General features: G+C 38.2%; 1 pseudogene; it reads left to right on the forward strand.

The window, feature by feature from the left end:
- The first annotated feature begins 377 nt into the window (after positions 1-377).
- LOC126475504 (ras-related protein Ral-a-like) lies at positions 378-14,206 on the forward strand (annotated as a pseudogene).
- Positions 14,207-14,570: the final 364 nt, after the last annotated feature.

Below are 14,570 nucleotides of genomic sequence, written 5' to 3' on the forward strand. Positions count from 1 at the left end.
AACAACTACAATATTTTTGATTTTTTATACAGCGTATACCAAAGAAATACAATCTATAATTTTTAAATTAAAGTAAATAAATCAAATTAAAGCATATAAACAACAAAGATTTAAACGTGCATAATGCTCCCTTATTTAACATTTAAACAGCAAATCCACGTTTTCATTTTTCGGCAATAAGATCAAGCGTTGCTCCCCGTAGTTCCATATTCCTCAACGCTAATTCTCACGCTCATTTCCGTACTAATAAGCATATTTAATTGCATACTAATGGCATCGTATTGCCAACATTACGGTTGCTGTTAAGGGGGTTATTTTATGAATGTATCGCTTGTTGTGGTAAAATGTAAAATAAATGACTGCAGTTTCCCGTTTCTTTCGTTCAAGACGTCAGTTTGGGATTTTCCGATCATTGTAAACACAGGTTGTTGACACAAATGCAATGATCCATGTACAACTTTCCAAGTTTCTTTTTTATTGTTTGTTCCACATACTATTCAGTTAAATTGTACAGAAGGTCAACGACTTATAAGTACTTAGCCTGGTTTTGGTTGTAAGCAGACAACGCCTCTGCTGCTACCGAGTACCGATAGTCTTTGCTTCGTAACAAGAGTGTTGAATCTTGTAGTTGTAGCGCTTTAAGAACATTTGAGTAGAAGTACGGGTGTGTATTGATTGCATTGTGAGAAGTTTTAGAAGTATTTTCGTAGGATACGTTTGTTGTGTTGAAACTGGATTAGCTTACTGCCGGTAAGCGCAAGGGGAGGAAAATATAAAAACAGTAGTGCAAGCAACTAGTGCTGAAGTAAATTGGCTGATTGTTAAACTTTTTCAGGAACGTCTTTTGGGCCGAAAATTAAACAATGTCCAAGAAACCGAGTCAGCAACCAGCTCTCCATAAAGTTATTATGGTAGGGAGTGGAGGTGTCGGCAAATCAGCCTTGACACTACAGTTTATGTATGACGAGGTAAGCCAAAGACTTACGTATGAGGAACGAACATTATTTAATGTTAAATATAGACTGTGTGGTTTATATTTTGCGTCGTTTTCAGTTCGTTGAGGATTATGAGCCGACGAAGGCAGATTCATATCGAAAGAAAGTTGTTTTAGACGGTGAAGAAGTCCAGATTGATATCTTAGATACTGCTGGCCAAGAAGACTATGCTGCGATAAGGTTCTTATCATTTCAGTGACAGTGTATGCGTTCCTGTAATTGTTGTATGTCTGGGCTAATACTCCAACATTTGCTTTCAGAGATAATTATTTCCGTAGTGGAGAAGGATTTCTTTGTGTGTTCTCCATCACAGAGGACGACAGTTTCCAGGCTACACAAGAATTTAGGTGAGTTGCTGCCATATTCAAGGTTCAGTGTTTTTACGAGATGTCGGTTATTATAGCTGAATCAGAGAAGTGATTGCTTACTGATACTGTTGCATGCTCACAGATGTCTGTTGCAGAATTATGTTCAGTTAAACACCCCATAACTTTGGCCTCCTTGCTTTCATAGTTCAGACATTTTCTTCAAAGAATATTCAGGCGATGTCGCACACATTCTGATTTTAGAGCGTTTCATTGGTAGTTTACATATATCTCAAACTAACAGAAATAGACTATTTAAAAAACTGTAATGTAATCAATGAGTAAAGCAGGACAAGGTATGCTGCTTTATAGGATACTACCTACCTCCAAGCAATAACAACTGATGAAAAGGCAGCATTTACTCCTCAGTTCTTACCATCTGGTGTCAGACTAATCTTAAATAGTTGTTTAGAGTATCACCCATTCCTGATATAATCCCCTCTTTTTTTTTCTATTCACAGGTGAAGGAAGCTAGCTATGAATTTCTTCTTTCTCAGTATCCCAGTTGGTAATTTTGAGTGCCTTGGAAATTTCGTGCTGAACATGAGATTTTCTGTTCTACCTTTTGTCTGTGCTACTTGGTTGTTACACAAACAATTACCCGTGACTTTTCTTTTATTAGCAATGATTCATTTTCTCCTGACCACTCTGCCATTCTGTTGCTCACATTGTTCGTATTCATTTACAGAAATAGTACAAAGACAGACACAGAGAGAGAGAGAGAGAGAGAGAGAGAGATTGATTTGTTGATGGGAAGGGAACTGGATTCCATCTGTGGGGGGAAAAGCGGAAGTTGTCAACTTCATGTGTCTATAGTAGACTGGGTCGAGCAAGTCTCATACCATCAGAACTATTTATGCATCTGTGATGGAGAAAGTGAGACAGGATTAGGGGCTTGCAAAAATGTAAACTGTGTAATCAGCTACCCATTTGCTGCTACTGAGAAACTGAAGGGTGTTACGTGGCATGCAGTTGGTTCCCATTTAGTGTACATAGCAACTTAAAATCAAGTAGTAGTCCAGAAAGTGGTGTTATTTGGTAAAGTTTAGTAATTGTTTTTTGGATAGATTTTCACCAAGGAAGAACTATCATGATCTTATTGAAGTGTATGGCTTGTTTCTGGATCAGTCTTGTGCCCTTTGGATTATTCTCTGGAGGTGACATGTGGTGCACATAGATGTCAAGTGCATGGCAATGGATAGGCTACTTGGTGTTCTACCACACATTAGAGCTATTTTCTTCTGCATTCACTCATGGAATCCAGGAATAATAAGGCCTGTGTTTGTGTTGTAATTAATATATTTTAGGGTTTTTTGGTGTGTCTTTCTCTCCTTAGACAACTGTGTGTCCATTCATGATGCCTTCTTTGTGTATGTTAAATGTTGCATTTTAGTCCTATTTGTGAGATTACTGAAAGTTGGGATTCCACCAGTCTGCTTTGACCCATAACGCCATAAGAATGGTTGGCACCCTTATTTCAACCATGACACCTTATTAAACCCGTGAAGAAACATAAATAACATGCGAAATATTTCAACTCCAGCAAGGAAATGAAATTAAGGGGAGAACTGCGGGATGTAGGTATCTTTGGTGGCGACAACAATTATTAGTATTAACTCAGAAATAAAGTATACAAAATTTTCAACACAATCAATAAATGCAAAAACTAAAAACCATTGGTATTGTAAATCTTCCATATCTTTGTAGCTCAAATAGAGCCCTCGATACAAGGAACCTACACAAAATTCAAAAGTCCGGTGTTGCAAATTGAACTTGGTCTACATAACTCAAACGAAGCCCTTGATACTATGAACCCAAACACAATTCCAAAACTGCCCTGTTTGTCAAAAACGAAAATTCCCAGACATAAGAAACACACAGCATTAATTATACAAAACACAAGAATGAATCCATCACCCACACTACGTAAAACTAAAGTAACTTGTTTGCAAACTGGCACCCTCTCTGCCAATGATAACCTCACACACGTGACTGACAGTGTCAAATGACTCACTAAGATGCCTAATGAAAAACTTCGTAACCTAAACATCCAACATGAGTCCTCCACCAAATACTAAAACATGCCATTTACACAACCTGACTCAAAAGGAAAAAGTACGGCACATGAAGTAACAAAACAGTTACCTACATCAGATGGGTGGAATCACAACTTTCAGTTGATCAGTATTTAATGTGTGTCCCGTGCACCCAGGCAGCATTGTATGATAAATTGAATAAGTGTTTTGTAAGCAGTATCCTTTGTAGATTGACTGCACTTTACGATTGTGAACCTGTCTGCTACTTGTTTTAACTATGATTGAATCTGTGATCATTATTTTTTTGTATCCTCGCAAACTGGTTTGAATTGACATAATCCAGTTATCACCCATTGATATTATCGTCAAAGAACACCATGATTTTTCTAATTATTTCAGTGTCCAGTAGTATATTTCTGAACATGTAAAGGCCAATCATTGTTATAATTATAGACGGCTGCATCTTCTGCTCAGAAACCTGAGGTCTATATCAGTGCTGCTTGCCATACCTTTAGTATGCGATGTGAGCAGTTAGGGTCGTATCACTATTCCCTAGAGCATGTCTGGATACGCGGGTTTTTTCAAATCTGGAAGTGGAAAAACTGCAGTTGTTGCTAGTTTCTTATGTAGATTGGCAGCTGGCCTCAGAGATCCTGTCCATGGAGTGTGGAAAGGATGTCAGTGTCATATGCTTTATATTGAACTGCAATGTGGTGGTGGTGGTGGTGGAAGCCTGCTTTGTGATGTCAGAGTGCACCACATGTTCAGTGATGGACTGAAATTTGTTGAAGTTGCATTGGTATGGGGGTAGGAGTCTGTAACTTGAAGCTTAAAATAAAGAAGAAGAAGGGAAAAAAAATCAATCAACTAAGTAATGGAAGATTAGGAGCAGACTGAAAGAAGAAATCATACTGGTAAACATAACATTCTATATTGCATGTAAAGACAGGAACACCATAGTAAAGTCATTGTATGCATAAGTCAATGTTTTAGCAGTTCTATAGTTGCCCAGTGACGTTTTTCAACTCAAAACGTGTTGGGGTAATAAAAATCTGATACCTACAAATTGATTGGGATAGCATTTATTAAATTTGACAGGCAGTTAGCTGAAAAACAACTGATATAGCCATACAGTGCTATTTGTATACTGTATACCAGATTGAAATCTTCTCTCTACAGACTATTAGCCCAGTTAAAGGTGTTAGTTTCAGAATGGAACCCTAATCTGAGTGAAACTTGACGAGGGACTGTTTACACTCGGACAGTGAAGTGTCAAGGACAGTTGCTCATTTGAAATTATGATAGTAGGCAGCTGATTTGTGTAGCTAGTGATATAACAATTACTTTTTGGGGGAGTGGGTTGGGACATTAAATACATTACGTATTAAGCTTAGGTGCTGGAATGCAATCTCATTGCAACTAACTCTCCCGTTTGATGACTTCGCCAACTCACAGCTGTATTGTTACTTTCCAGTCTAATCTAGACCTTGGTGTATGCTTTGTATTGGTCTGTCACCACAGCCTTCACAATCATATTTGTTGGCTTCGACAGTTCTCTCTCTCTCTCTCTCTCTCTCTCTCTCTCTCTCACACACACACACACACACACACACACACACACACACACACACACACACAGTCTGTCTGAAATTATTTTAATCACTGACAGATGTGTAGGGATGTTACAGCTTAAACTTTTGAATTGGTCTGTAAGGTCATTCAAATGGCTCAGCTATTAAACAGTACCATTAAATGCTTATAGGTGAATGAGTGCAACACAATTTTAACATGTCGTGTAGGTCCAATATCTCGTAAACAGTAGTGACTGCTGTGCTATTACTTTTTTATAACTATGTATTTATTGCCTCACTACTGCTTGGGATTATAAGGAAGGTAATGTAGGGGTTATTTGATACATCTTAGATTGGACAATGATTAAGCCTTGGCTTCATGAGGAAGTGACCTGGTACTCACTTGAACTGGTTAGAGAAACCCTGGGAAACCTGTATTAGGATTGCTCAGTGAGTCTTTGAACCCCAGCACCTATGGTTTACAGAGACCAATTAAGACATGGTGGGCTCATGTGTAAGATAATTCATAGGTTGGGCGAGTGGGACTTGGTTTAGTGTAATGACACTTGGTCAAGTGTCCTGTTACTTCTACAGAAATTCAATTGGATTTCTGTAACTTAGTGTACGTGTCTGTTCTCGGTGAACCTCACAATATGTTTGTCTTATTAAAGTATTTTTTATACTTATTTTGTACTATAGTAAAAACTCCCAAGATGTTTTCGGTATTGTTGACTTTTTTGGACAATGTTTGTTGCATTCTTCGTGTATCATTAACCCAACCTCTGTCACATGCTCAGCTTTTTGATATGACATATCTTTATATTATCCAAGTAATTTTGTGTACCAAATTGTGGCCCTCTTCCATCCACATAAAATGCCATGCAAAAGTCGCAGAAGAGCAATAATGACATGGTTGCCTTCACAAATGGGCGTGCTTACTTATGAGATAAAACTCTGATGAGAACAGTTATGACATGTTGGACTCATCCATAAGATATTTTTATAGATTGGGCGGGTGGTAGATACAACATTGAGATATGTACAGCGGATTTTGAGTGTTACATTTAGCCCATTGAGCTCATTCATAACAGAAATGGAAAAATTATAATATCTTTGTTTCTTCAAAGTTCATATTAAACTCACTGAGCAAAGAAATTAATGTCTCTCCCTGACGTGGGAACATTCATTTATGTTATTATGCATCCATTACTGTCTTGTAGAATAGTAGCATTTACTTGGAAGTACAGAAACGTCCGATCCTACCCGTCGGCTTTGACCCATGACGTCACAAATATGGCGGAAACGACAATTCCAATATGGCGGATATAAAACCGTTCCATACGTATCATAAAGACGAAAATACTCAGATAAACAACACACACACAGGTTTCACAAAAAGCCTAATGACTCTAACGGGACAAGCGTGGGAAATTGGGGGTTTTTGGGTGGGGAGAAACTAAATATAAACAAATTTAGCCACCCACCGCCATACAAAACCACGCAAGACGACGAAAAAAACCGACATCACAAAACTCAACAAATACCGCAAAACACAATCTTATCTGGAATCGGACACTTCCCTTGACCTACATATATCTACAGCAGCTCCCGATCCCATAAATTGGGATCGAACACTTCCCTTGACCTATATAGCTAAACAGCAACCCCCGATCCCATCTCCCATTACAAAAATCAACATACTCCACCAAACATTGAGATTGAACACTTCCCTCCAACTATATAGCTCAACAGCAGCTACCAATCCCATGACTTAGGATCGACCACTACCCTTGACCTATGTAACTCAAAAACATCTCCCAATACGAATACGAATACTAATACCAACCTTCACAGCCACAAATTTCATTGAAACACTTCCCTATACCCCAATACACAACACGTACACCGAAAACAAAAGGGAACTTACCACAAGAAAGTTCCAGCCCCACATACTAGATTGGCCACCACAATCGCGCGCGCGCGCACACACACACACACACACACACACACACACACACACACACACACACACAAAAACCAACGAAAAAATACTGAACCAAAAGAAAAACCCAACCCGCCCACACCTCAACCCCCTCCCCCCCCCCCCCCCCACAACCCCAAAATAAAAAACCCACAAACAAAAACCAAATACAACATAAAAAAACATCTCAATCACACACTACAACTCAACAAAAACTTCAACAAAGTAGATCCTCCACAACTAAAACAAAAAACACACACACTCCCCCTCCCCCCCCCCCCCAACCTTAACAAACACTATACAACAAAATAAACCACCCACCCCACCCTGAACCACAGCCAGCCACCCACCTACCCAGCCCCCCCCTAACTAACCAATTTCGGCCTATACATTTTACCCACAGCCCTTAAAAAAACCCGAAAAATACAATAGACCTCTGGGACACTCTTCCGCCAACAGAACTCATCTAAATGAGACTGAAGGTTGGAAGAGCGCCTCTTCCCCCTCCCAAGAACTGACTTAACCACCCCCCACATCCCCTCTATTGTATTAGTACAAGCCCCTGTATCATAATTCTTAAACTCTAAACTATGGTTCACTACTAAATGATTAAATCCCCTCTCACCCAACCCCCTATAAGAAGAAAAAGCATCAGAAACTATTGTGGACCCCGACTCTATATATTCCTCAATTAACCCCACTAATTCAGCATTCAACCTCCCTCCCACAACCCTAAAAACACATTCGGAACCCCCACCCCCCCGGAACAACAGCCCCCCACACCCAAAGACCAGCCACAGACTTCCCCCCTCCCATACTTCCTTTTCCCAAACTGTGACTCGTCCACCTCCACAACCACCCCATGCCCCCCGAACTTACCCCTGTACTTAATAAATTCCGAACACACTTCACGACAAAAGGAATACCAATCTAAAACAGTCCTCTCACTCACACCAGTCTCATGCGCACAAAAACTCTGCGGGGATCTATAACAAAAATAATATGTAACAAGCACAATCTCACGCATGCCCAATCTAGACTTCTCGAACCAGGTACCGCGCCGTATGGAACGCCATATGTCATCTTTACGACAGCGCCACATGTAACCGTCCCTGGTCCGAGAGGCCGGAACTTTAACCAATTTCATTGGTTCGCGGCACACGCCGCACTTCATGACGTCGGCAATTAAGCCAAATAGCTGAAGAAATTTGATCAGCTCTATAGCTGTCTCCCCCATCATAGCATCATTACATTAACCATCACACAAAACCGTTAAATCACTGATACAAATTCCTCTTCAAAATGACGCATGCAGCACTCACCACTGAGCAACAGCAAACTGAGCCCAACGCACCAAACAAACGAAAACCATGAACATACCACCAGAGGGCACAACAAACAACAACACGACATCTACTAACACGCCACACTCACAAACCAAACTCCGGCGCCGTAGTGACGTCACACACCACAACACCCTTACGTCACGGGTCAAAGCCGACGCGTGTGAGATCGGATCTTTCTATTGACCATTTACTTGAGTGATTTTTCTTCCTCAATTCATTACTTGTGGCAAGTGAGTCTGCTGTGGTGATCCTGTACTGAGACATTCTTGTCGCATGTATTCGTTTGTCTGTACGTGTTGGTACCAAACTTCTGGCTGTTCAGAGTTCTCTCTGTTGTGCAAGCTGATGCACATATTAGTCTATAATGTGTGGTAAAAGTAAAGTTATGAATAACTGTTCCGCTTACAGAATAGGAAATACAGTAACAGCATTGAGGATTCAGCAGTGATAGTAATAACCAAAGTAAAATTCATAATGGATTTTATTGGTGAGGGTCATACAGTAAATACTTAACACTGTTGAGAAAGGAGAACTGAGAAAAAAAAGGGGAAAAGTAGAATCCAAACATTTCAAACATAAATATTTATTTGGCTGAGAGATAAATACATACAAATTCTCAGAAGGTGTCTTTTGACTTCATCCTTTTGTATTTTGTTTTTATTTCTAAGATCTAAAACTATTTGTTTCCCTCAATAGTCAATCTTCGTACTGTGGAAACAATTTAGATTAATGTATTATATACTTACTTTCTTACAATGTTTTCTCAAGTATTAAAACCTGAAGTTTCTTTTCAGGTATATTTTATATGTATTTATTTTCTTATGATACTTTCTTAAGTACTGTAAAACCTAAACAGTTTTTCAGATATGTGGACTCCCTCTTGTGGGAGAACAATTGTTTTGGACTTTGTCTTACTTCCTGTATATTTCAGGGAACAAATACTTCGTGTGAAAAACGATGAAAATATCCTTTTCTTCTTGTTGGCAATAAAAGTGATTTAGATGAGAAGAGAAAAGTCTCATTAGCAGATGCGACAGCTAGAGCACAGCAGTGGGGTGTCCCATATGTGGAGACTTCAGCAAAAACACGTGAAAATGTCGACAAAGTAAGTTCATTGCATAAGGAAAATGTTTGTCTTGACTTTGGAGTACCATGTTGTTTTGATAAAATTATGGAATTAATGTTATCCAAATAACTTATGTTGTAACAGATGATTTATTTATTTAAAAAAAAAAAAAAACCGAAGTGTGTAAAATGAAGGTTCAGATATTTCTTATATATTGCAATGTGTATTGCAGTCTTTTATGTTTAAGTTGTATAGCTAAACCATCGATGTCCACACAGCTTTTTAATTAAATATGCTGTGCACAAATGAATTCTATTACGGAGCATCTGTAGCACATACTGCTAAGGCACAGCAAGAAGCGCCTGTCTTGTTCACAATACATAGTCGTGAGCCACTGAGCATGTATCCACAACTTTGCTGTCACTGTTTGTAACACTTTGCTTTGTTTGTTTCGAGGTCTCTTTACGTTTCTCCTTGAGTTTCTTTTCCAGCCCCTCTTGGGATCCTTCTCCTCGTTCATGCAGTGGTCTGTCATTCACACCATCACCAAGAGTATCCTCGTCTTTCTTTTTATTTCCTTGACATTTGTATTTGTTTTCCTTTACAGCAGTTGCCTTTTCTGCCTTTTGCATGCAGTCAGGATCAATTTTTGGAGCAATTCGCCTTCCGCTAGGTGAAGGCATTGTGTTGGGCTTCTGACTGTTTACCACCAGCTTTGTGCTTCAGACAGTTTTTTTTGCCCTTGACAGTCTTACCAACTACATCTACTGCTTCCTCTTCTCTCTCTCTCTCTCTCTCTCTCTCTCTCTCTCTCTCCTCTCTCTCTCTTCTCTCTTTTGATTCTACTTTATCCTCTGACGAGAACATCCAGGTCCTCCCTTCACAGGTCAGATGGTGACTTGCCCTGCAGAATTTTGTATTCTTGAAGCTTCTCATTACACTTTGCCCAGCAGTTCATCCTTTCTCTCCTTAGTAAGAGTCCACATTGTCATCCCTAAGAAATAGTCAAACAGCTTATCAATATCCTGTCACCTCATCCTGAGAAATCTCCATTGTTTGCCTCCTCCAGTAACGCTTCTTTGTCTTGCTTGAGTTTGCATTGCCTTACTGGATTAGGATCATATCCTCTTTTAGTTCATCAGTAATTACCTTTCTTCAGCTTGTTTTCCACAACAAGAACACCATCCACATTTTTCGAAAATAAATCTCACTTGGTTGCTCAGCCTCAAGGATTCTGCTTGCAGCATTCCTTTTAAATGCACCTTGCGTTTTCTATATTAAGTCAGTCTCAAGTTGAAATATTCTTTCAGGATTTGAGTAACTGAGTCAAATCTTCTGAGGCACTGCATATCGTCAAATGCACACAAAGAGGGTAAGCATCATTGTAGTTTCCAGTTTGAAAAATTGTGTTGAAAGAAATTGACCAGCAAATCTTTGATGTGTGATCCATCCTGGTCCTGATCTGTCGTTATTATCTTTCCATATCTCAAGGTCCTTTAGATCATTCATAGATTCATATTTCTTCTTGTACCAAAGCCCAACAATGCAAATTATGTTTATTTCCGCATTTTCGACTAATCTGCTTGTAAGAAGCTTCGCAGACATTCGGCAGCTTGCCTCCAAGTGGGAAGAAGCCATATTTGTCTCTGCCGATTAAAACCGAGGCAAGACACTTCCAATGACTTGGCTGAATCTCCCTCGGTAAGAATAAGAGTGCAATCCAGAGAATTTTAGATTCCCATGTGGTTTTGCGTTTTCCAGTTTTGGTATGCTTGTGAGTCTTGATTGTTTCTTTTTGCTGCAATTTTTTTTGTCAAGAGAGAATCAGTTTTTGGCTTTTGCCCACAAGAGAATAGATACAGCAATGCCAGATTTCAGCATATTGTTGATGAATTTTTCTGAAAGTGGGCATTTCGATCCAAAACTTTTTGCCTGTGTAGCCACATTTTTCTTCGCCTGTGAGTCAAATGTCGGATCCACAATAAAACAGTTTACGAAGAGTCATATGTGATTTTTCACTTTGAAGAGTTTGATCTGGGTACCATTTGTATTCTTCTTCTTTTTCAGTGTCTCAGTTAATTGCTTTACAATGAGATCAGAAACATGATCGATGTCTACCACCCCTATGTTGTAGCAATGCTGTTCACAAATGCTACTTGTTGAAATCCTCTGTCTTGAATAGTTATTGCCACCTTCCCACCTCTCATTCACCTGTTCATACACTATTTTCAGAGGATTACCCATCTCGTCTTCTTTTGAAGTCCTTTACGTGCAAAAGTTTTTCATTCAGCATAACTTTAACACTCCTTGTGGATGCTGCAACATCATATGCTCTCCTTGACATTAGAGCCATCTTATATCATTATCAAGAGCTTGCATTTTGAATTTTGTAACATCAAGGGAAAATGTTAATTTTGTATAATCTTCTCCAGTAAAATCCATATCTTTGGGTCAGATGTCTTATCCATATTATTTGCCCAAATTTGTTTTAAAAGCCCTTTTATATTCTTTTGACGCTATTTCCAAAATGAATTTTGTGCTAAATATATTGCACTACTTTGATCCATAACCATTTCTATCACCAGTGACCTTTTCTTCTTCATTTTTACAATTTGAAGATATATAAACACGTGCCCAAACATCTTCTCTTCTTTTTTGTGTTCCACAACAGGTATACCTTTACCATTATTCCACACTGATATCGTGTTGGTTTCCTGGTCAATATCAATTTTTATGCAATCCTTCATTTAATTTCTCTGATTATTATCTGCAGCATTTACCAGAATCTCATCAATGCATTCGCAGCAACTACCACTAGTTAATCTTCCAACCGCAGCTGGTTTTCTGATTTTTCTGTAGAAAATTGTGTTTTAATTTTATTTTGTAATTAGAATAGTTAAGACATGTAATGGACGTATCTGTTTGGACGCACTTAGAAGAATTGTTGTCAGACAATATTTGTCAGTCAGTCTTGAAGCAAGACAAAATCATGAAAAATGGTTGAAAAATTGATGGATGTGGAGAAGTTTTGTAAGTGTGGCGGGTGGAGACTTGAGAATGTGTAAAATGCAACACTCAAATGTTGTAGAGCAACAGAAAAATATTAAACTGGGGAAAATAGCAAAATTCTGATCTTCCAGGTGCGACATCTGACGCACAAAAAAAATAGCCCAGAAATTATATCTGACGTCATAAACAGCATGCCCTGTTCAGTTGTACAGAAAGGGCGTGAACGCACTCTTGCATGTTGGTCCACAGCAGGAGGATAGTTAAGATAAGTTTTCTTATTTTTGTTATCAGTTTCAAAATGTTTACCAAAATGAGTCAGTTCATAAAAAGTGAATCTTGTACTACATGGTGGTTGATGCATATGACGTTCAAGCCACTCTAATTTCAGATATGGTTTCTGGAAATGAATGAGTCAGATTCTATGTAGTAAATGTATGAAAAATGTTGAAGATTGTAATTTGATGAATAGCTGTGACAGGACTAAGAGGAAGGTAGGAAACTATTTATGGGGGAACTTCTGAGAGCAGGCAGTAAATTTTTGCTGATAGTGTCTGCTCCCTTGTTTTGTGTATAATAGAAATTATTCTGCAAGGTAAAAATTGTATGTGACCCTGATCATTTGAAAGAAAAAGATAACTAGAATTGTTAATGGAAACTAACATCTGGTTCAGAAGAGTTGGGAGAAGATTGCGCAAAAAATGAACACACTATCAAAGAGCTTTAGCTCGCTTGATATGTGTGAAATTTTCATCCCAGCAGAAAATTTGCTTTACTCTGCATTTTCATAGTGTTGCACAAATTTGCTACTTCTTTTACGTTGTCAATAACGAATTTGTTTAGCTTACGTAACATGATACAAAACCCATAACTCAGTCACTGTTAAAGTCAGAGAAAACTGTTTTTTGAATGGTTGTTACAAACAGTTGATAAAAATGTTGATGAGTGATTGCTGAATCTTGCACAACAGTTGAATAATTTGGTATCATAATTTGCAAGCAAAATTGTAATGCTAGTATAGCTTGTCCTCGATAAAAACAAGAAAAATGTTAATAAAATTACAAACATTTCTGAGTGACCAGCTCTTATTGTTAATAAGGGTTTACTTATTATTGGTGTGTAATGTCTCTGTTATGTTTTATTTAAAGGGCTAGTTTTTCTACAGAAATATAACACCAGATTAAACTATTTTTCAGTTTTTATGGGTTTGTCACATATCACTAGTAAAATTTGATAAGTTGTCAAGTTTTGAATTTTTTAACTTACCAGTATTTCTGCTTTGCATTTCTTGTTTCAGTCTCTTAATGGACACCATAATATAAAGCTTCCAGCATGCCTACATTTTGTATGTACAGTTTTTGAGATGCACACATCACTGCTAACTAGTTTGGAAAATAGGCCTGTTGTTGATGTTAAACTATAGGCCATCATCTACAGAAGATGGGTGGAGAAACTTTTTCAAATACATTGTTCAGAACACATGTTTCTGTGCTCAAACCTTCAGGGGCAAAAATTGCTGCATTGATGTGTTGCAGAAACTGCCACTTGTTTAATATTGTCAAACCTCTTATAGTGAACTAAGAGAGTAGCCAATAAGTTTGAGTTTCAACCACATTTAGTATTTGAAGCTTATATTCTAATTTGTTTTCTGCTGTGAGGCTATTTTTTACAGCATTATTTTTGGAATCCGTTTTTTCTGATTACATGCCTGCAACATTGCAGGTATTTTTCGACCTGCATGCGAGAAATCCGATCTCGGAAGATGGAGGATAATAAGACAAACAATGGGCGAGGGAAAGACAAAAACAAGAGGAAGAAGCTCAAATGTGTAATTCTTTAGGTTGGAAAAAAGTTTATTACAGATAGGATATGTTATTAGAAGTTTTTAGCTTCATTAAGAAGTCAGAGGCATGTGTAAGAATGTGAAATTTAGGATGAACTAACCAGTTGATTGCATAGACCTTTCCTCTTTGGGTCTTTCCTCTTTGGGTAAATTAATTCATAACTGGGTATTGCATACTCCCTAAGGACACTGAAAATGTCATATTTAATATAGTGATGGATTTTTAAAAGCAGCCTTACCATTCATAATTTTTCTGTGAGAGTGAGGAAAAACAAATAAATAAATTCAACATGGCCAATATTTCAAGGGAGACTAGAAGAAATATTAAGTCACCATTGCTCTACAAGCCACAGAACTTGAG

The sequence above is a fragment of the Schistocerca serialis genome, chromosome 4 (genome assembly GCF_023864345.2).
Source record: "Schistocerca serialis cubense isolate TAMUIC-IGC-003099 chromosome 4, iqSchSeri2.2, whole genome shotgun sequence".
NCBI classification, from domain to species: domain Eukaryota; kingdom Metazoa; phylum Arthropoda; class Insecta; order Orthoptera; family Acrididae; genus Schistocerca; species Schistocerca serialis.